At 39.6% G+C, this 23,666-nt stretch overlaps 1 long non-coding RNA gene and 1 pseudogene across 1 annotated transcript; one reads left to right on the top strand and one right to left on the bottom strand.

Moving 5' to 3' along the window:
- LOC129437111 (protein NLRC3-like) overlaps positions 1 to 23,666 on the bottom strand; it is a 433,660-nt pseudogene that overhangs the window by 359,192 nt on the left and 50,802 nt on the right.
- LOC141361757 (uncharacterized) lies at positions 20,364 to 23,606 on the top strand. The gene is made up of 3 exons (XR_012367936.1): positions 20,364 to 20,459; positions 22,664 to 22,948; positions 23,072 to 23,606. It is a non-coding gene; the product is annotated as an uncharacterized lncRNA (long non-coding RNA).

The following is a 23,666-nucleotide window of genomic DNA, read 5'->3' on the forward strand; positions in this document are numbered from 1 at the left end:
TTTCTGAAAGTTGGGTCTCTTGTATGTTTTGTAAGAACACTGCGCACAGCCTCCAGAAGTGTCACAAATTTCTTGAGCGACCTGTTGCAGACAGAGTTAAATTCATTCAACATGAGCATCTGTGTTTCGGCTGCCTGAACCCGGGTCATCAGTCAAAAAGCTGTAAGAGGAGGTTGATTTGTGATTCCTGTTCCAGACGTCATCCTACTTGTTTACATGAGGACCGTTCAGAACGGGAATCTAAGCAGAATCAAGTCGGCTATCAAGAAGATCCTACATCACAAGACATCATTGCAGAAACCACATCTAACAGGATCTTAAAAGATGGTGGCAGCATTCAAACTTCAGCAATAGTTCCAGTTATGGTGTCAAGTAACTCAGGCAAGGAAGTCCTTGTTTATGCCTTGCTGGATTCTCAGAGTGATTCCTCTTTCATTCTAGAGCACGTGGCAGATACTTTGAAAATTAATACAGAATCAGTAAAGCTTAAGTTATCCACCATGTCCTCAAGAGAAACAATTGTCCCCTGTAAAAGACTTGAGGGTTTAAAAATAAGATGGTTAAATTCCACCAAGGAAATCACAGTGCCAACAGTGTACACAAGAGAATTTATCCCCGCCAATAGATCACACATTCCCACTCCTGAGACTGCCAAGGCATGGCCCCATTTGGAGCATCTTGCACCGCATATTGCTCCGCAAAGAGAATGTGAAATTGGCTTGTTGATAGGATACAACTGCCCACAAGCTCTAATGCCCCGGGAGGTTGTCTGCGGAGAAGAAAACCAACCATTTGCACAAAAAACCGACTTGGGCTGGAGCATTGTAAGCTATGGCAACCCAGGTGAACACTATGGTGACGCGCACGCTGTGAGTCATCGTATTATTGTAAGGCAAGTAATCCCTCAACTTGAAGTACTTGATCAGCTCAAGGGTGAAGTTCATTTTGTTTCTAAGACCCAGATTAAAGAAATGGTCGCTACTGATGATGTCATGAAGATGGAGTCAGATTTCAATGAGCGGGCAGAAGAGGATTGCTTCTCTCAAGAGGATGTCTTGACAAAGTTAAAAGATGAAATTAAACACACATCAGATGGTCACGTTGTAATGCCCTTACCCTTTAAAAGTGAGAGGTCAAATTTGCTTTCAAATTTGTTCACTGGTTCAGACCTCTTATGGAAGAGCCAGCTACCTGTAGGAGATGACAAGGTGGGAGCAGTCACTGATGATTCAGAACGTAAAGCTGTCCAGGCGTTAAGCAATAAGGTAACAGAAGAAAGGATATTGTTAAATCATCTGGCGAAGTTCTCTGATTGGGAAAGAGTTGTTAAGGCTGTTGCATGTCTCATTCGTTACGCTAAACATTCTAGTGGCTGTAAGTCAGATTTAAGTTGGGCCACAAGCATTGAAGAAAGACGAGAAGTAGAGGTATTTATTATCAAAATGGTTCAAATGGACGCATTCAGTACTGAAATGGAAAGTATTAAAAGGAACTGTAAAGTTAAAACCAAAGACAAAGCCAACAAGTTGCGCCAGTTAAGTGCATTTATAGACGAACACGGTGTCTTTAGAGTTGGGGGACGGTTGGCAAGATTTACTTTCCACCCTTATATTAAGCATCCTGCCATCACCCCAAAGAAGTTTCAAAATCATGAGCAGTTGAAGGATTATGGATGTGAATTCATCATGAACATTCCATCATCTAGCCATATGGGAGGCGTATGGGAGAGACAAATAAGGACAATTCGAAGTGTTCTAACAGCAATTTTTGATCAATCTGGTAAGAGACTCGATAGTGCTTCGTTTAGAACTTTCCTGTATGAAGTGACGACTATTATAAATAGCAGGCCGATGACAACTGAGCACTTAAATGATCCAACAAGTTTTGAACTACTTATGCCAAATCATATCTTGATAATGAAATCTAGCATTGTGTTACCCCCCACCCCCTGATGAGTGATTCAACTTTGGACCATTCAGGAAGGTATACTCTCAAGCCTGTGTACCTTGATAGGCCTTTCAAAGGATGATGTTGCTGCTTGAGGCTCAATAATGCTGTATTTTGCACATATATCATACAATTTTAAGGTTAGAATTATTTATGATTTTTTTTTAGTGAAATCAGTGTATGATTTGGTGGGAGTTTAGCTGTTGTTTAAATGTATTGGTTTTGTTTGTTTGTTTTTCCTTTGATATATTTGTTTTTTGGCATACCAATTGCATCCCATTTCTGTCATTATTATTTATTATGGTGACGATGAAGATGATGATTTATTCGTCTAATAGGAAGTGAGGTCATGCGGGTCAAGGGTTACATGCGCACATTTATTGTTGTACCCTATGATGCACCTGAGAGAGAGAGAGACTCAAGATGTCGACTCGCGGTCATGCCGGTACACCGCTGAGTCTAAAGTAATTCGTGTCTTATTTATAGTTGCATTTTGGACTCATTTCCCTCTCGGTTGGTATGCAGCCAGCGAGGTATGTTTGTGTATTGTGATGCTTTATTTCTTGTTTTATTCGCTCTTTTGATTGTGTTGTTTGTTTATACTATGTTTTCTACTGCTTTTAAATAGTTCGACGGTGGATTAAGGACGAATTAAATAAACAAATAAATCCATCAGTAAACGAAGAACTTTGGTTTGGGTGTTTTCTGGTGGGGAGTGAAAGAGGCTAATATCTCCAGCTGTTGAATTATTGTTTTCTGATGCAGTAGTTCAGACAGATCACTGAAGGCCCAACAGGGTCATGATTGGTTAATTAATTCTGACATCATTAAACAAAGAGTGCTTAGAGTGTTTTAAAATGTATGTGTCTTCAGAAGTGAAAAACTTTTTTTAAAAGTTAAATTAAGATGAAGATGGTCTAGTTGTGCCTTATTAGATGTGTTTGTGTGAACATGAAGGATGTTTCTGCAGAAGATCTTCTAGTAAATCACTTTACACTTCTGTTGAATTTAATCTGACAAACACCCAGCAGTTCTCTCATTCACCCATAGAGGCGCAAAAACCCGTTTGAGAAAACAAACAACAAATGATTGACAGTCTGATGAAAGATTAAATCAGAATTAATGTCACTGTAACATCAGCTGTAATATTACGTCACTATCAAAATATAATTATCACATAAGAATTATTCCAAACAAAGCGACACACACTGTATGATCAGTCTCTGTACATTATGTTGACTGACATCTCTCTTCATCATTTTCTTCATTAACAGAAGATCAGATTGACATCTAAAAGCTGTTCAAACACAAAAACTGTTCTCAGATCTGTTCATGAGATTCATCTCAGAGCAAAATGAAGCACAAAGATCCAAACACTAAGATTTCATTTTTTATTTATTTCACAGGCACAATGCAAACAAACATAGAATTAAAGCAAGCTAGTCACTAAAATGCTGCATAAAAAGTTTATAGCAAATGCTAATTTTCAACTCCTATCCCTGGAGATAACTGGATACAGTAGATTCAAAATAAACTTTTATTATCTTAACAAACACAGAAGACAAATACAACAGAGTACAAATCAGGAGATAAAACACCAGATTCAACTCATCATCTTGCTCAGGTCAAAAGCCTTCATCTCTGTTGGTATGGAGGAGGATTAGCATCTAAATGAGCAGCTTTCACATCTGGAAAGACCTCATCAATACTGAAAGAGCAACATCTGCTTTCATCTGTCTTTGTCTATTTCAGTAAGACATTGATAAACTTCATACTGCATCTATTACAACAGCATGAGTTTATAGTAGAAGAGTCCTGAACACAGTCCAGATCTGAAAACCATCTGACAAACATTTGAAGTGAAAAATACAACAAAGAAAACTCAGAACAGCTAGAATCCAGTATCAGACATGAATGGGACAACATTCCTCTCCTAAAAGTTCATCAACGGCTCTCCTCAGTTCCCAGATGTATACAGACTGTTGTTAAAAGAAGAGGAGATAAACATGACCCTGATCTGATTCTATTCTTCTTATTCAATGTTTTATTTCCTCAGATGAAACATTTGATTTGTTTTCTGTGTTCTGGGTTTAAAAGATTTAAACAATTATTTATTTACATTTTAGTTTCTCAACGTTTTTGTAATCAAACTCATAATCATCAAAAAGTCCTGCAGTCAGATCCTGAAGAACACAAAAGCAAAGACGTCCAATATTTGGATTCAGAGATAAATGAGCTTCAATGTTGTGCTGAACTTGAACACATTTCAGTTTAAGATGAAGTTAAAAACCCCAACAGTGTAGAAGAAGAGGAATCTTGTCAGTATTTACTTCAGTTTATGATCCTATGAGATTTCTTGCTCCTCTTACACTGACTGATAAATCACTCTTATAGGAAATGTGTAGACAGAAGCTGAGTTAGGATGAAGATTTACCTCCAACACTTCAAAGTCAGATTTAGATAAAGTCACAGATCAGATCCTGTACTGAATAATCAACTCATACGGTTAAAGGCGGAGTCCATGATGTTTGAAAATGCTTTACAAAAGGAGACGGGCCGACTACCAAAACACACTTATAGCCAATCAAATCAAATCAAATGCTGGGTTGCATATGTGTGGGGCGGGTCTATCAACAGAAGGTCCAGATTCTATTGGGGTAGGGGCGTGGTTGTTTAGGTGATTTCAAATATCAACATTGGCTTTCAAACATCATGGACTCCGCCTTTTGGTGGAAGTGATGTCACTATTGTGTCTTCTTATTCAACATCAGATCATACTGAATATCAGACAGACATCTTTACTTCTTTAACGTATCTGTTCTAAAGTCCTGAATAAAAATAAAAGAGAAAGACAATCAGATATGAGATCATCATCAGTGTCAGATGAAGAGATAGAAAAACAAACTATTAGTGCTGTCAGTCAGTGATAGAAATTAAAACTTCAACATAATAAACATGTCAACAATCTGTTTATCACATACACATGAGCTACAACAATACAAAAACACATTTCATCTATTTCCTCTGAATATTTGATGTCAATGTAAGAGATGAATGTATTGATATGTATGTAGTATAATATAATGACACACTGACAGTTTTATGAGTTCACACACAAACAGTAAGAAAATGAAGGTGATGCTTTATTTTAAAAGTCCTGGAGGTTGACAGTCGTGTAAATAAAGAGAAACAGCATCAATGTCAAAGCTCGACAGAGAGTTGTGTGAAGTGTCCATCAGATTTTAAGAGTTGACTTTCTCTTCTTTTTTCTAATCTTCATCTCTATCATTTATCATCTGTACTTTGTGTTTATCTGTTGTGTATATATTGTGTTTGTGTTGTTATTTCTGTCTGTATTCTGATGATTTGATAAATAATGCTTAAAACATGAAATAAAAACCAAGTTGTTATAAAAAGAGTTAAAGATGAACATCTAGTCAAGTGTGCATAACTATAGAGGTGTCGGCCTAACAAACAAACCCCATTAACAAACATCATACATAATGGGGCGGTTTCCCGGACCAGGATTAGCTTAATCCAGGACTAAGCCTTAGTTAAATTAGGAAATATAACTAGTTTTAACAAACATGCCTTACTAAAAACATTTCTTGTGTGCATTTTGAGGTAAAACAAAGGGCACTGATGTATTTTAAGATATGTCAGTGCAAGTTATTTTCAGTTTAGAGAGCTCTTAAAAGTGTTTAAGTCTAGGACTAGTCTAATCCCTGTCCGGGAAACCGCCCCAAAGTGTAAGAAGAGTAAGATCACAGTATTAAATCCTGGAGTGTACAAACTCAACATCACAGTTAGTAAACAGACTCAGACATTGGATTGAATTCTTGTGTTGATCTGACAAAGCATCAAGTGTTGTTCATGTACACTTCATATTTTCTGTTTGTTGGGCTTAAAGGATACACAGCCTATAACAGCAGCAGATCAATTTACATTTATTTCTATTATTTATATTCTAGGATTTAAATGACACTGCATGAGTTTACTTTAAACATTTATTTAAATGAGCTCTACTCACCATACTCTCTGTAGTTTATAATGTTGATCATCTTTTAGATCAGAGAACAGCTTTACTCCTGAATATGTGAGTTTATTATAAGACAGATCCAGATATCTCAGGTGTGATGGATTTGATCTCAGAGCTGAAGTCAGAGCAGCACAACCTTCATCTGTGATATTACACTTCTTCAACCTGTAGAGAACAGAGACTTTATGTGAATTATACAAAACTACAAAGTTTGTCCACAAATCTGTAACCTTCATCTCTTCATGTAATGTTCCTCTTTCAATCCCTCAGTAACTGAGACACTGTGTGTTTAAATGTCAAATAAATCCATCACACAGCTGACTATTAGTGTTAGATGTCCTAAACCACATGAACATTTCTTCATAAATCTGTATTGAGTTCATGACTCACACTTGTAATTCTCATCAGGTTTTGATGTAAAAATCTTCCTCTATTACAGGAGGAATATCAGCTGGAGATAACATAACTCTGATCTTACATTTAAAGATGTTACAGTGTTTAAAGATCAATTTCACTCAATCTATAAAAACATTATTAATGTGTGTGTCAGTGTCAATTATGGATCAATGTTTTTAATCATCTTTATAAAAACAACACGACGAGGAGAAAAACTCTTCATACACAAAAATATCACCAAAGATTTCATCAAAGAAACATCAAATTACATTTTCTGACATTTTAACAGAGGAGTTTTGTTGCACGTTATGAAGGAAATTGACATGAATCATAACTAATTATAACTAACATGTCTTTTCCTTACAGGTTTGAACATTTGTACTGTATGCTTTTGACAATAAAATGTGTTGAAATAGAGGAAGTACGTGTGGTTAAATGATTTCAATTTAAAACCCCATGACTTGGTAACGTTGAGGTCATCAATAAAGTTAAATTTGGTTTTGTCTGCATGGTAACAGAGAGGAGTTTCTGAATTGCACACATGAAGAATAAATCATATTAGAGATAAATGATGTCGTGTATCTATCTATAAACTCTTGTATTCTTTCTGATGAGGAGGATTCTGCCGTGATTAAATCATATTGAAAGACATTGACTGGAGTCTGTCAGGTTGAACACATGATCTTATTTCCTCAAGTGTTTGTGTTCATAATGGACAAGATGTTGTGTGACTCTTGAGTGGTTGTCTTCTGTGGACACCCGGTGAGGATAAATGTCTTGTGTGTGTTGTCTATAGATGCATTGGTGATGTAACTTAAGTCAGTCAGGTGTGTAGGGGAAATCTAAACATCATTCATTTTAATAATAGGAGAATGAAATTTAATTTTAGCTTTATCATTGTTTTTATCTTCACAGGTTGTGTTGTGGTAAAACATTGCAATACTTTGATGATGTATCAATGTCTTATAATTATTCATGAGACTGCTGATGTATCTGCTTACTGATCAGATCCTTTACATTTTAGTGTGTTTTCTTCATACAGTTTATGTTTAACTAAACCTCAGTACATGTGTGACTATCAGAGAGATGATCTTACTCCAGTATCTCCAGTTTACAGTCAGGATTCTTCAGTACATCAGAGATCAGCTTCACTCCTGAATCTCTTAGATTATTATTAGACAGATCCAGATCTCTCAGGTGTGATGGGTTTGATCTCAGAGCTGAAGTCAGAGCAACACAATCTTCATCTGTGATATTACACTTACACAACCTGTAGAGAACAGAGACTTTATGTGAATCATACAAAACTACAAAGTTTGTCCACAAATCTCTAACCTCCATCTCTTCATGTAATGTTCCTCTTTCAATCCCTCAGTAACTGAGACACTGTGTGTTTAAATGTCAAATAAATCCATCACACAGCTGACTATTAGTGTTAGATGTCCTAAACCACATGAACATTTCTTCATAAATCTGTATTGATTTCATGACTCACACTTGTAATTCTCATCAGGTATTTGATGTAAAAATCTTCCTCTATTACAGGAGGAATATCAGCTGGAGATAACATAACTCTGATCTTACATTTCAAGATGTTACAGTGTTTAAAGATCAATTTCACTCAATCTATAAAAACATTATTAATGTGTGTGTCAGTGTCAATGATGGATCAATGTTTTTAATCATCTTTATAAAAACAACACGACGAGGAGAAAAACTCTTCATACACAATAATATCAGCAAAGATTTCATCAAAGAAACACCAAACTACATTTACTGACATTTTAACAGAGGAGTTTTGTTGCACGTTGTGAAGGAAACTGAAAGAAATCATAACTAATTATAACTAACATGTCTTTTCCTTACAGGTTTGAACATTTGTACTGTATGCTTTTGACAACTGAATGTGTTGAAATAGAGGAAGTACATGTGGTTAAATGATTTCAATTTAAAACCCCATGACTTGTTAAAGCTGAGGTCATCAAGAAAGTTACATTTGGTTTTGTCTGCATGGTAACAGAGAGAAGTTTCTGAATTGCAGATACGAAGAATAAATCATATTAGAGATAAATGAAGTGACTTTGTCATGTGTCTATTTATATAAACTCTTTTATTCTTTCTGATGAGGAGGATTCAGCCGTGTTAGCCGTGATTAAATCATATTCAAAGACATTGGGCCCTATCTTGCACCCAGCGCAATTGACTTTGTCAGTGACGCATGTATCATTTCGTATTTTGCACTGGCGCACAGCGGGTTTTTCCCTCCACAGACGCACGTCGGCAAACTAATGAACTTGCGCTGCCTGGGCGGTTCAGCACAAAAAAGGAGGCGTGCTCCGGCGCAAACCATCTCTTATGCTATTTTGCAGTTTCAAAAAACAATTGCGCTACTAAGCAAAAAAAACTAGTCTAAAGTCAGTGGCGCATTGCGCGTGGTTCATTATGCTATTTTAAGGGCGCATGCTTGACCATAATGTATAGCGTGCACAACGCGCATTGCTTATCTAATCTACACAGATGCAACAGTTATTTTTGCAAATCATAAATTGGTACAATAAAAAATATAAGATAAGGGAAATCATTAAATCATAAACTGTTACAATAAAAAATATTAATACATGAGATAAGGGAAATCATTGTGGTGAGCATTGTGGTGATCGTTTTTATTTATTTTGTGTGGCAGCGTTAAACAATTATCATGCAAACAACGATTAAAATATTTTCATAAGTTTGTTGTGTAGCTGTATTACGTTTATTTTATCTAAATAATAATTAAAATGTTTTCATAAGAAACCTTCATGTATGTGAACTTGATTTGTAAGTGTACTTTGGGGTTGAACCTTGCTTGCGTTTCTTGTGTCCGATTTCAAAGCCCCCAAACCCTTTCAGCGGTGAGGGTGGACGCAGCGATGTCCTCCTGTGGGCCCGGCGTGCCCGATTTATGCTGGCAAGCTTGGGATCCCCCCGTCTCCTGACATCATTGTAGTGCTTGGCGCAGCTGATGAGACAATTGCGGCTATTTCCTCTCACACCTGTTTAACCGACGCTGATTTGGGCGGGTTTCTCCCATCCCCATACAAAACAACTTCTCTGTCTTTGACTGCTCTTACAAGAACGTCGGTCTCCTCGGCTGTGAACCGTTCCTGGCGTGCGCCTGTCAAATCTGTCATAATAATAGCAACCCGCCATGGAACTTGCGCCCTTGCGTTTAAAGGGAATGTTGGATAGCGTTCTGATTGGTTTATTTGACGTTACGCCCAAACCACACCTATGAATAATGAACCTACTTCAGACCAACCCCTTATTGATTTGCGCCCGGCGCAAGACTTATTTCTCCCGCCGGGAAAATAGCAACAGCGCCCAAAATCCGCCCACAAAGTCACTTGCGCTTTGCGCTTCGGACTTGCGTTTCAGATCGTTAAAATAGGGTCCATTGACTGGAGTCTGTCAGGTTGAACACATGGGGCCCTATCTTGCACTCAGCGCAACTGACTTTGTCAGTGACGCATGTATCATTCATATTTTGCACCAGCACACAGCGGGTTTTTCCATCCACAAACGCACGTCGGCAAACTAGGGAATGAACTTGCGCTCCCTGGGCGGTTCAGCGCAAAAAAGGAGCCGTGTTCCGGTGCAAACCATCCCTGATGCTATTTTGCAGTTTCAAAAAACAATTGTGCCACTGACCAGAAAAAACTAGTCTAAAGTGAGTGGCGCGTTGCGCGTAGTTCATTATGCTATTTTAAGGGCACATGCTTGACCATAATGTATAGCGTGCACAACGCGCATTGCTTATTTAATCTACACAGATGCAACAGTTATTTTTGCAAATCATAATTTTACGAGTTCGCCTCACTGACAATAAAGTGGGACTGCTAATATGCATGAGTGGCGTGCTGTCCCGGGGCGAAGGTTCCGAGCTCGGGAAATACCCCCCGAGTTCGGAACGTTCGTCCCTTGACCGGGGAAGTAGTCCCGGGCCTGGGGCGTGCCCTGACCCGGGTTATCCCCGGTGCTGAGCTAAATGTACGTAGTGAGGCGAAGGGGTGGAGGTGGGTTTGCAATAATTTCCCAGAGAATTGAGGGTAAGGACTCTATGATTATTTATAGAGCTGGTACTAAGTTGTTGTGTTGATTAGTGATTGAGAGCCAGCCAAGTTCATTGATTAGTGATTAAGAGCCAGCCATGTTCATTGATTAATGATTGAAAGCCAGCCGAGTTCATTGACTGATCAGCTCCTCCCAAACCTTGTTTATATAAAACATCATTTTACGAGTTCGCCTCACTGACAATAAAGTGGGACTGCTAATATGCGTGAGTGGCGTGCTGTCCCGGGGCGAAGGTTCCGAGCTCGGGAAATACCCCACGAGTTCGGAACGTTCGTCCCTTGACCGGGGAAGTAGTCCCGGGCCTGGGGCGTGCCCTGACCCGGGTTATCCCCAAAAAGAGCAGGTGGTGCAGGACAGCCGCCTGAACAACAATTCCCCAAAGAAGGCTGGCTTGAGAAGGCGAGGTGCTGGCCCTCATTGGGGAAAATGCTGAAGTAGAGGGTAGAATTGAAAAAGGCAGCTCTGGAGAGCGGGCACTGTTGAGAAGTGCTGTGAAGAGGTTGAGAAGGATAGTATGAGGTGGGGCAGAGGCCTGGACCCAAAGGCTGTAGTTTGAAGAATATAGGGGGCTCCGGGGGAGCAAAATCTGCTGCTGCCAATATGTAGGGATAGGAGAAAATTGTGCTCTGAAGAAGAGCGGGGAGTTTTTAAAGGTAATAGGTGAGGTAGTGCTGTAAGGAGCAAGGTAGGACTCCAGGGGAGCGAAGGAAGCAGTTTGTGCCCTGAGATGGGCTGTGCTCTAAAGGAGCCAGACATGAGGTAGTTTCTGAAGAAGAAAACTCCAGAGGGAGCAGTACTGCTTAGGCAGCGATAGATGCATATATTCTGCTGGGCAGAAAATGTGAAGATACGGGCTTCGAGGTTGAAATAATCTGCTGCGGCAGATCAAGGAAAGGCACGGGCCCCTGCGGGGGCGGTCGCTGCTGCGGTACTGGCCTGAGTTGGAAAGGGAAGGTTTTATTGGCAGAGCATGTGAAAGAAGCACGGGCCCCTGCGGGGGCGGTCGCAGCGGCGATACTGGCTTCAGAAGTCGACTGCTGCGGCAGATCGAGGAAAAGGCACGGGCCCCTGCGGGGGCGGTCGCTGCTGCGATACTGGCCTGAGTTGGAAAGGGAAGGTTTTATTGGCAGAGGAAGTGAAAGAAGCACGGGCCCCTGCGGGGGCGGTCGCAGCTGCGATACTGGCTTCAGAAGTCGACTGCTGCGGCAGATCGAGGAAAAGGCACGGCCCCTGCGGGGGCGGTCGCTGCTGCGATACTGGCCTGAGTTGGAAAGGGAAGGTTTTATTGACAGAGGAAGTGAAAGAAGCACGGGCCCCTGTGGAGGCGGTCGCTGCTGCGATACTGGCTTTAAAAAAAAGGCATCTGCTGTGGCAGAGAGTGAAATAAAAGCTTGGGCTTCTGCAAGAGCGGTCGCGCTGCGACAGTTGTTGTTATCTGAGAAGGAATCTGTTGCGGTAGGGCTGTGTAAGATTTTGATGAGGGTGTCAGCTTGAGTTGCCGGTACTAGCTTCTGCGGAGGCAGGGAAGTGGATCGAGGGTGATGATGGGTTTATGTGTGACGGTGTGATCTTATGTCCGTTTGCTGGGCCGTGAGTGTTTGATGGGCTTCTTTGATGGAAGCACGATCTGCCCTGATGTAATTTTTGAAAGCTTCCGAAGACCAGCGGCCTAGGGTTTGTATCTGGGAGTCTGGGAGTCCGTTTTGAGCAGCTGTTGTGGCTGCTCCAATGCGGAAGGAATGACTTGAAAATTCATGGGGGGGGGAAGCCAGATGTTAGCAAAACTTGTTTTAGGTGCTTCTGAAACCAAAAGCGGGTTACTGGGCGGTTGAATTCATCCCCAAAAAGTGGGTCGGAAGAGGATTTAATCTGGTGGCAACGGTAGGAAGTGTAAGCTTTGAGAACTTGGTATGGTTGGATGGGAGTTTGAATTTTGAAAATGTATATGTGGTGTCCTTTTCTCATTTGGTCCGTCTTGCTGTGTTTGATAAAAAATGAGATGGTTTCGTCATCTATTATGGCTAGATCAGAGATGGTTGGGTGTAGGTTTGGGTCAAAGGTGGCTGAAACAGTAAATTCTGAACAGCGGAGGAAACCAAAAAAGGCTAACACGAACATGGCGTCTAGGGTTCAGGCAGTATGTACTGAGGAGTAGCCTTTGCGAAGAGTGGCTAGACATTTTGAAAGGATTTCTATGGTTATGGGTAACCTGGGATCTGGACTCTTGGGTTGGGTTTTTTCAATACCTTTTAAAAGCATGGCGGTCTGGGGATACGTGATAGCAGTTGAGGGTGAACCTAACATTAGTTTGTGAAAAAATTGGATTCCGCTCATATACCCTTTAATTGTGCTGATTCGAAGGTGTTTGACTTTATGCAGGTACGATATGAATGATGTTATGGTAAGTAGAGAGAAGTTGGCTAAAGGGATTTGGTGTAAATGATGGAAAGTTCTGAAGCTTCTCCAAGCTGTCAGATAGGTTTGAAGAGTTCCCATTGAGACTGCTTGGAGTATAGTATCTAGAGAGGCGGTAAAAAGGTCTTTGAGTGGATGATTTAAGGGAATATTATAGTTGAATAGGGAGGCACTAGTGTTGGGTGAAGATCCGCTTCTGATGCCGGCTGCCTCAATTTCTGCGGGGATCTGTTGCCTGATGGAATTGATGACAGGGGGAGGTTCCAAGGCCAATGCGTTGGGTGGGATGGGCATTGGTGCTGCGGTAGCCAGCGTGAAAGGCTGACGGGTCTGGGGAACAGAATCAACAGAAAAAGAAGCCGCTGGAGCCGCTTGCGGAGGCAGCCTCACGCTTTGGGTCGATCCGTGGGCGAAAATATCAGGTTGAAAAGTCATAGAGGGTGCCGGGGCCTGACTCGTTAGCGGAGGCATCCTCACGCTCGTGTCGGCTCCTGCGGCAAAAACCGGGGCCTGACTCGTTAGCGGAGGCATCCTCACGCTCGTGTCGGCTCCTGCAGCGAAAACCGGGGCCTGACTCGTTAGCGGAGGCATCCTCACGCTCGAGTCGGCTCCTGCTGCAAAAAGTGGGAGAAATGTGAGAAGGAAAAATAGATGTGGCCGGCGCTGCTGCTGAACGCAACCCTGTGTGATAGAGAGACGGAGGGGCAGCAGGCCATTGGCCGGGAGAAGGAAGCGGCAGTGGGATGAGCAAAGCCGTTACCGAGCTCGTGTCGGCTCCTGCGGAAAAAGTGGGAGAAATGTGAGAAAGAAAAATAGATGTGGCCGGCGCTGCTGCTGAACGCAACCCCGTGTGATAGAGAGACGGAGGGGCAGCAGGCCATTGGCCGGGAGAAGGAAGCAGCAGTGGGAGGAGCGAAGCCGTTGCCGCGCTCGTGTCAGCTCCTGCGGAAAAAATTGGAGAAATGTGAGAAGGAAAAATAGATGCGGCCGGCGCTGCTGCTGAACGCAACCCGTGTGATAGAGAGACGGAGGGGCAGCAGGCCATTGGCCGGGAGAAAGAAGCGGCAGTGGGAGGAGCGAAGCCGTTGCCGTGAGCGGAAGCATGTTCGCGCTGTCTGGCTGGCTTGCTAGCTGACTCGCTTGTGAGCTGGCTGCTGGAGACATCGGCGGGCGACCCAGGCTAGCTGATGGCTTCATGCGGTGTCTTTGAGACCTCCGTGTTTTCCCTGGTGTCTTTCGGGTGTACGGTGTACTCCGTGCTTGCAGAGACGAGGAGTCAGAGCTTGCTGTCACGGCTGTTTGCGGGGGTTGAGTAGCCCTCCGGCTATCGCGGAGCAGGCTGAACAGTTGCGCCTTTGTTTGTTTACGTGAGAATGGAATATCTCCATTTTCAAGAGCTAGTTCGAGGCCTAGGATGGACCATTTCTTGATGTCGGGGATTCCTGGAGAAGCAGAAGCATATGAAGATGCCGGTGATGGTGGGGAGCGCCTCTGCGGGGTGCGAGGAGACGGCCCTTTTCTCCTCGGGATTCGTGTAACAATGCGGGAAGATCGCCCGGCCTGTGGGGAGGCCTCGGGCTTGATTGAAACATCCCGACCGCTGTCGGAAGGTAGTGATGTTACCAGTGACACCGAAGCTCCGAAGCGTGTGTCAAAAAAACGAACCGATTTTCATTGAAGCTTTGTATCGAAGCTTGATTCGTTCTGGCAAAATCACGTGACCAATGACGTCCGAAGCTTCGTTTCACACACACCCACGTGACTGCTTCGTTATCTGATTCAAAGGTTTAGAATTGTGCGATGCGCGGCGCGCCCTCATGGGTTGTATTGGAGTATTGCATTACACGGAATCGATTACTGTATAGTGAATTTATGATATATATATAGTAGTAAAAAGCCTTTTCTGCACCACTTAATACCATGATATATTTTTTAATTGGTTCACACTTTATACTTTTGAGACAAGGTCTATCCTTAATTTGTTATTTTTGTTTGGAGTATACCATTCGCATGAAATTGAACATGCTTTGGTCATGTATTTAATATATTGTTACATTTATTTATGAATCTATCCTTAATCATCGAGAGCCAGCCGTGTTCATTGATTAGTGATTGAGAGCCAGCCAAGTTCATTGATTAGTGATTAAGGGCCAGCCATGTTCATTGATTAATGATTGAAAGCCAGCCGAGTTCATTGACTGATCAGCTCCTCCCAAACCTTGTTTATATAAAACATCATTTGTTACAATAAAAAATATTAACACATGAGATAAGGGAAATCATAGTGGTGAGCATTGTGGTGATAGTTTTTATTTATTGTGTGGCTGCATTAAAAAATTATCATGCAAATAACGATTAAAATATTTTCATAAGTTTGTTGTGTGGCTGTATTACGTTTATTTTATGTAAATAATAATTAAAATGTTTTCATAAGAAACCTTTATGTATGTAAACTTGATTTCTAAGTGTACTTTGGGGTTGGACTGCGTTTCTTGGCTTTCAGCGGTGAGGGTGGACGCAGCGATGTCCTCTGCTGGCGTCAGGTCACGTGTAGAGGCAGATCTACCTCCCGTTACACGGCGTGCCCGATTTATGCTGGCAAGCTTGGGATTCCCCCGTCTCCTGACATCATTGTAGCGCTTGCGGAGCAACGTCCTGGGAATGCCAGCTGATGAGACAATTGCGGCTATTTCCTCTCACGCCTGTTTAACCGACGCTGATTTGGGCGGGTTTTACCCATCCCCATACAAAACAACTTCTCTGTCTTTGACTGCTCTTACAAGAGCGTCGGTCTCCTCGGCTGTGAACCGCTCCTCACATGCGCCTGGTAAATCCGTCATAATAATAGCAACCCCCCATGGAACTTGCGCCCTTGCGTTTAAAGGGAATGTTGCATAGCGTTCTGATTGGTTTATTTGACGTTACGCCCAAACCACACCTATGAATAATGAACCTACTTCAGACCAACCCCTTATTGATTTGCGCCCGGCGCAAGACTTATTTCTCCCGCCGGGAAAATAGCAACAGCGCCCAAGATCTGCCCACAAAGTGACTTGCGCTTTGCGCTTCGCACTTGCGTTTCAGATTGTTAAAATAGGGCCCATGATCTTATTTCCTCAAGTGTTTGTGTTCATAATAGACAAGATGTTGTGTGACTCTTGAGTGTTTTTCTTCTGTGGACACTCGGTGAGGATAAATGTCTTGTGTGTGTTGTCTATAGATGCATCGGTTATGTAACTTAAGTCAGTCAGGTGTGTAGGGGAAATCTAAACATCATTCATTTTAATTATAGGAGAATGACATTAAATTTTAATCTTTATCTCAGTTTTTATCTACACATGCTGTGTTGTGGTAAAACATTGCAATACTTTGATGATGTATCAATGTCTCATAATTATTCATGAGACTGCTGATATATCTGCTTACTGATCAGATCCTTTACAGTTTAGTGTGTTTTCTTCATACAGTTTATGTTTAACTAAATCTCAGTACATGTGTGACTATCAGAGAGATGATCTTACTTTAGTATCTCCAGTTTACAGTCAGGATTCTTCAGTGCATCAGAGATCAGCTTCAATCTTGAATCTCTGAGATTAATATGAGACAGATCCAGATCTCTCAGATGTGATGATGGGTTTGATCTCAGAGCTGAAGTCAGAGCAAAACAACCTTCATCTGTGATATCACAACTACACAACCTGTAGAGAACAGAGACACACAGTTTGTTCACACAAAGATCAAATCTACAGTGAGTTGAATTTGTTTCTCTTCTGTCATCATTTAGTGTTTATGGACAATTTTATTTTAGTTTCATTTATGTGTGTTTGTGTTTTACTGAAACACATCAGTGAGATTTACAAGGAAATTAACTTCATCAGTTTATGTTTAACTAAACCTCAGTGCATGTGTGACTATCAGAGAGATGATCTTACTTCAGTATCTCCAGTTTACAGTCAGGATTCTTCAGTACATCAGAGATCAGCTTCACTCCTGAATCTCTTAGTTTATTATCATACAGATCCAGTACTCTCAGTTGTGATGATGGGTTTGATCTCAGAGCTGAAGTCAGAGCAACACAAACTTCATCTGTGATATTACAATCACACAACCTGTAGAGAACAGAGACACACAGTTTGTTCACACACAGATCAAATCTACAGTGAGTTGAATTTGTTTCTCTTCTGTCATCATTTAGTGTTTATGAACATTTTCATTTTAGTTTCATTTATGCGTGTTTGTGTTTTACTGAAACACATCAGTGAGATTTACAAGGAAATTAACTTCATCAGTTTATGTTTATATTAACTGTGTGATTTATTTTTTTATACAGTAATGAAATCAGATTTCTCTCATCAAACATCACAAAATGTTCACTAATGTTTTTATTTCTGAATGATTTTGTTGTTACTCTTTTTTCTCATCTTAATTAAATTTTAATGTTTTATGTTTGTGACTTTCAGTAAGAGTTAAAGTGTTGTGATGAATGTTGAATAAAATCAGCTTCAGTTATCAAATACATTACTGAGATTAAATTAAAATTCACTATTCAACATTTAAAGTGGACCAAAACTTTTTATAAATGTTGTCTTCAAATTTTGAACAATACTTGTCTGAGGACATCTGTAAGGGAGCCAAGTTGGAGTAGAAAAAGGAAATGACGTGCTGTACTAAAAAGTTAATGCAGGATCCAAATGGTGTTTTATTTGAAAGAGCAAAAATATGTAAAGTGTATTCAATTCAATTCAATTAAATTTTATTTATATAGCGCTTTTCACAATTGGTGATTGTTTCAAAGCAGCTTTACATTAATAGAAGCAGTGGAAAGCACAGAAAAACAACAGATAGCACAACATAATACACGATAGCACAAGCAGCTAAATTTGATGCGGCTATGAATCAACATTATAAGCGTGCGTATTGCTAATGTAACGTAAAGAAGAGGGAGCTAAGTTAAGCCCAAGAGGGCTGCCTCCCCGGGTTGAAAAACCCCCTAGGAGAAAAAAACCCCAGGCTCAGCCGGGGAAGTTAAAAAAAGTCATAGGAGGGAAAAACCCTTGGGAGATATATTTATATTGAAACGATTAAGGAGATTAGGCGGAGGTTAAGCGGGTTCTGCCTGTGGTCGTTGGTCATGCATCAGCTGGGCATCACGTTGAAGGTCTGCCGGTGGGTCAGAGGTGTGCCGACTTTCACATTTAGCGGAACTGGGTCTGTTTGTCTCATTGTCCTCGGAGAGCAGGACGAGACATAAAGAAAGAAAAACAAAACCCAATTAGCGTAGGGGCCATTCATATGTATACACCTGTACATATACACAAACATATATCCATATATATCCACACATATCTATATATACATATATACACATATATATACATACACATACATACACATATATATATACACATATATATATATATATATATATATATATATATATATATATATATATATATATATATATATATATATATATATATATATATATATATATATATACACATATATATATATATACACATATATATATATATATATATATACACATATATATATATATACACATATATATATATATATATATATATATATATATATATATATATATATATATATATATATATATATATATATATATATATATATATATATATACATATATATATATATATATATATATATATATATATATATACATATATATATATATATATATATATATATATATATATATATATATATATATATATATATATACACATATATATATATATACATATATATATATATATATATATATATATATATATATATATATATATATATATATATATATATATATATATATATACATATATATACATACACACATACACACATATACACATACATACACACACATGTACATATACGTATTGAAGATACAACGTCATCCTAGTGAAAGACTCTGCACAGTTTGGTTTAGGGAGAATGAGAAAAATGCACGGGACGGCGAATGTTTTGGAAATGGGTGCAGTGACACCCTTTTAAGGACTGAAGTCCCGCCCCCAACTAGTGGGCTTAACACCACAAATCTATACCCATCGTGCTTTATTGAAATCCGGACGAGCAAGGGAGTAAAGGGGAGACGGGGACGTGACTGCACCAGCCATCTCCCTGATGCCTGTCTGGGCTTCACAGTACTCCCCTACTCGACTCAGAAACCTCAGGAGAAGGGCCGAGCAAGTGATAACATAATTCCATACATAACTTTCAATCACTCCTCTGCGCTTGGCAATTAATGGCCCGATTCGGGGATTTATTGGTGTAGTTTTGAAGTTTTGGCCTTGTATTGTGGTTTGTATGTGCACAGAGTAGCGTTTCTTTTCCTTGTATGTAGCCTTTTCTATTTTATACGTGACCTTTGTTTTTAAAAGTTTATGCCCGGCTCATGGTTTGCTGCACACATGTAAACGAGTAAGGAGAGATTAAACATTTTCTTAAGAATATTTAGTTTATTTATTTATTAGGTTGTTCAAGCTATCTATTGTGAGATGAGTACCATTAATAAAACAATTATGTGAATGCCTTGTTGAAGAGAAAAGTTTTAAGTCTAGATTTAAAATTATCGACTGTGTCTGATTCTCGGACATCGGTTGGTAAATCATTCCAGAGCTTAGGGGCTAAGTAGGAAAATGACCTTCCACTTTTAGACACTTTTGATAGTCTAGGGATAATCAAGAGACCAGAATTTTGCGACCGTAGTGTGCGTGATGGATTGTATTCTGATAGTAATTCTCTAAGATATGAGGGTGCTACCCTTATGCAACAAAAATATACTGCAGTATATTGGAAAATATCATGTAATATATTAGGCAATATATTCCCATATATCGGATTTAATATTTATATTTCCCAATATATTGTAATATATGCATAGAAAATATCATGTAATATATTAGGCAGTATATTCCCATATATAGGATTTAATATGTATATTTTCCATTATATTGCAGTATATGAATAGACCATACATGTATATATTGATACAAAATATATTGTAACCAAGACCAAAAAGGGCACTATGTTTTTCCATGTAATATTTTGTCTTTATATGATTTAATATACTGCAATATATGCAGGGGCGTCGCTAGATCCCTTTTACTGGGGCACATGCCCCAGTGTAAATCTTTTGTGTCCTGGTGTAAATCTCAAGTTTAAATTTTAGCAGTTAACTAGTGTATTCCTATACAAAGATAATCCCGGCAAAAACGGATCTATATGCAATGTAGTTACCCAATTTACGCTTGTAAAAGCGACGAAGCAGTCGCATTGACTCGTGCACACACGTATCCATGTCCATGCACGTCTTTGCGTTCATCTGCACACAACCACATTCAAAAGGTGACGCCACGCGAGTTAGCTTATGAAAACATGACTAGACTAAAGTAAGTTTCTAAATAATAATGATAATCTTATTTTGACTCGGTAATTATTGGCTTCTTTAGATGAACATGTTTTGTGCAAAGCAGGGAAAGCGAAGCAGACAAGAGAGATGATGAGTTTTAAGGAGGTAAGACAAACTACATCCTCACCCGGTCAGGTCTGAAACATTAGAGGAAAAATCTCAGGAAAACCTTGTCAAGTCTGAAGAATTGAATTGTTGCTGAGACAGATGTAAGATGTTCTTAAGATCATCCAAGTGTACTTCACTGTGCTATTTTGAGGCACCATGAATATGAACTAACATGCACTTTTAACATACTATCTCTGTATAAAAAAAATTATTTAGTTTACACTTGTATTAAACTTGAACACAACTTTTATACAAAGATGGGTTTCAAGTTTACTACAAGTGGTACCTAAATACATTTTTTAATTACATTTTTGGCACATTTTAGTTCATATTTATGGTGTCTCAAAATAGCACAGTGAAGTACACCAAGACGATCCCAAGAACATCTTAAGAAGTACTAAAGATTAATTTTTAGTATATTAAGTACAAAATTAGTGTGCGAAAATAAAGCACTTTAAATACACTATGGAAGTGTACTACTTTTTCACCTGGGTTAACACATGAGTCAGTTTTGGTGAACTGTTACTTCAAAACTCTACACACAAATCCTTACATTTCTCAGTGCTTACACCATCTGGTCATATGGAAAGCACTAGCATTCAATACTGTTCACTCAAGTCAGCACAGCTTAGCAAACAATTACCAAGCTGGAAACACTAAAAGTCAAAATTGAACACACAGCAATAAGATCCTTCAATAGATACATAAAAGGGCCTGAATCTGTTCATTGAGCTTTGAAACAATGGATCCACAGAGAAATGAAGGAATAGGTCGAGGAGAAGGAGGAGGAAGAGGAGGAGGGAGAGGAAGAGGAGGAGGGAAAGAAGGAGGACGTGTAGAAGGAGGAGAAAGAGGACATGGTGAAGGTGAAGGGAGAGGACATGATGAAGAAATAGGTCGAGGAGGAGGAGTAGGAATAGGAGGAGGGAGAGGAGAAGGGAAAGGAGGAGGACGTGGTGAAGGAGGAGGAAGAGGAGGAGGACGTGGTGAAAGAGGAGGAAGGAGATGAAGGGCAAGGTGACAAGCAATTTCAAGGTGAAATTCAAGCCACTCTAGTTGACCATGTCCTGGTCCATGGTATGACTATGATGGAGGCTGAGCAACGAATAAAGCCTAATTTGAGTCGCTTCACTTATGCCTCAATCTTCAGAGGCTTCAGGGAGGAAAACAGATAGGTGTACTTACAGTAAGACTGCTCTATACAGTAACTTTAGTGTGCATACACTGTTGGACTATGCTACTGGAATAAAGAAATGCATCAAATTGCCTTCCATACAGATAGACATATCAGCAGATGAATGCAGAGGGTGGATCAGGCAAGAGGATTTTACCCTCGCTGTTTGGCTAGGACCAATATAGCCTGTGATGTGAATGAGATTCTCTGGCCTGACCCATAACTAAGACGGGATGTTGAGGCGAAATAATAAAAAAATTACAGTAGTGCTGTGTATAGCACATGAATGAATAAAAATGTGCTAATGCATACATTGATTGTGTCTTTTTGGTCATGTGAAAAGGTTTTTGAGGGGGAGAACCACAAGCAACTTACCAGTTTTGGATATATTGTTTTGAATTGATTGCACCAGTGTGTAATACTATGTTGTAGTGTGTGTGTTTTTGAAAGCTTGTGTGTGTTGTCTGAGGGAAAAGTTTGGTATTTCAGTAAGAGTGAATGGTTTTGAGTGTAGAGCTTCATTTTGACCTGAAAATATGATGTTTGGAGTATTGTGTGTGACTTTATGGAATTGTCTTTACTGTTTTGAGAATATGAGGCATAGTTTCAAGAAATGTGTAATAATGTTAGGTATAATGAAGATTATACTTGTATATATGTATCTTTTGCAGTAACTGTTGAACTGTAGAATAGTGGGTTAAGCAAAGGACATTGTATAGAAGTGTTGCACACTTCTTGCACACAGCAGGCTTTCAAAAAAAGTCAGCAAAAAATGAGGGGCCTGTGCCCCAGTAGAGCTTTATATCTAGCAATGCCCATGAATATATGCATGTGCTATGTATGTATGTATGTATGTATGTATATATGATTTAACAATTTTTACTTTCCAAATAAACAACTACAGCATATTCATGAATATCCATGGCATATAGCCTAAAGAAAATATTGAAGACAAAAATCTGCATTACACAAATAACAGTTTTATTGAAACAGCAGAGACATTTCTTTCATTTTCTACGTTTGTCAGTACTCTACTCAGCACCGACTGCTTCAACCAGAACGCATGCCAAAGGCGATGGAGCATAATGCTTGAGTAGGAAGCTGAGATTCAGGCGCGAGGAGAGGACAGGACACATAAGAGAGACTAGCAACAAGGAGGCTGATAGGTCCTGACCTATAGTCCTAACTCATACTCCTAATCAGTAGGTGGCGGTACTGCACCTAAAAGCTGTTTGCTAACCACCAGTAAAACTCGAGAAGGAGACTGATGGTTGGCATGCTCTCAACCCAGGAAAAACTTCAAGTTTACAAGGTACATAGTTTTCAGAAGTGGTGCTTTCCAGTTTTGATTGCATCTCTTCCAGGAGAGATTTTTGTGAACCAGAGGGGAAGGAGTGAGAAGGGAGAGAGTAATCATTGTTGTTTTGTTCCACAGATGCTGTTTTAAACCAGTTTCCACGGCCGAAGCTGATGTTAGAAAATCCATCAACAGTAGAATATGCGAGCTAAGACACCAGGTGAAGTGCAAAAGCATGGGTATATAAGTCATTTAAATCAGTGAAGAGCCAAGATGGACTCCTAGCCAGGATAAAGGCCTGTTCTTTTGGCATTTTATTTCTTTGCTTTTACACATTGCCAAAGCTCCTTGAAAGTTTGTTTATTATTTATTTATCTATTATTGTCTGTGCATTTTGTTTATATTGTATTTTAACTGTATAACGGCACTGCTGAAAGTTTGAAATAAATAGACCTTGGTAATTTAAATTGCTTTAATTTATATTTTGTATATTTTCTGTTTTATGTCACTCTTTTAAAATGTAATTTATGTTAATGTAATGCAAGACATTTATGTAATGTAAAGCAAACCACATTGTCTGACCATGTGCAAAACCTCTTGTGGTTGTAATAGGTCTGTTTAGCTCTCTACCTAAAATTAGTTTTAGTATGTGTGCCTGACTAAAGAAAATAAAGGTGGCTTTTGATAGATTATCCATTAGTCTGTGTTAATATGTGGTATAAATGTGTGTAGA

The sequence above is a fragment of the Misgurnus anguillicaudatus genome, chromosome 24 (assembly GCF_027580225.2).
Source record: "Misgurnus anguillicaudatus chromosome 24, ASM2758022v2, whole genome shotgun sequence".
In the NCBI taxonomy this organism is placed as follows: domain Eukaryota; kingdom Metazoa; phylum Chordata; class Actinopteri; order Cypriniformes; family Cobitidae; genus Misgurnus; species Misgurnus anguillicaudatus.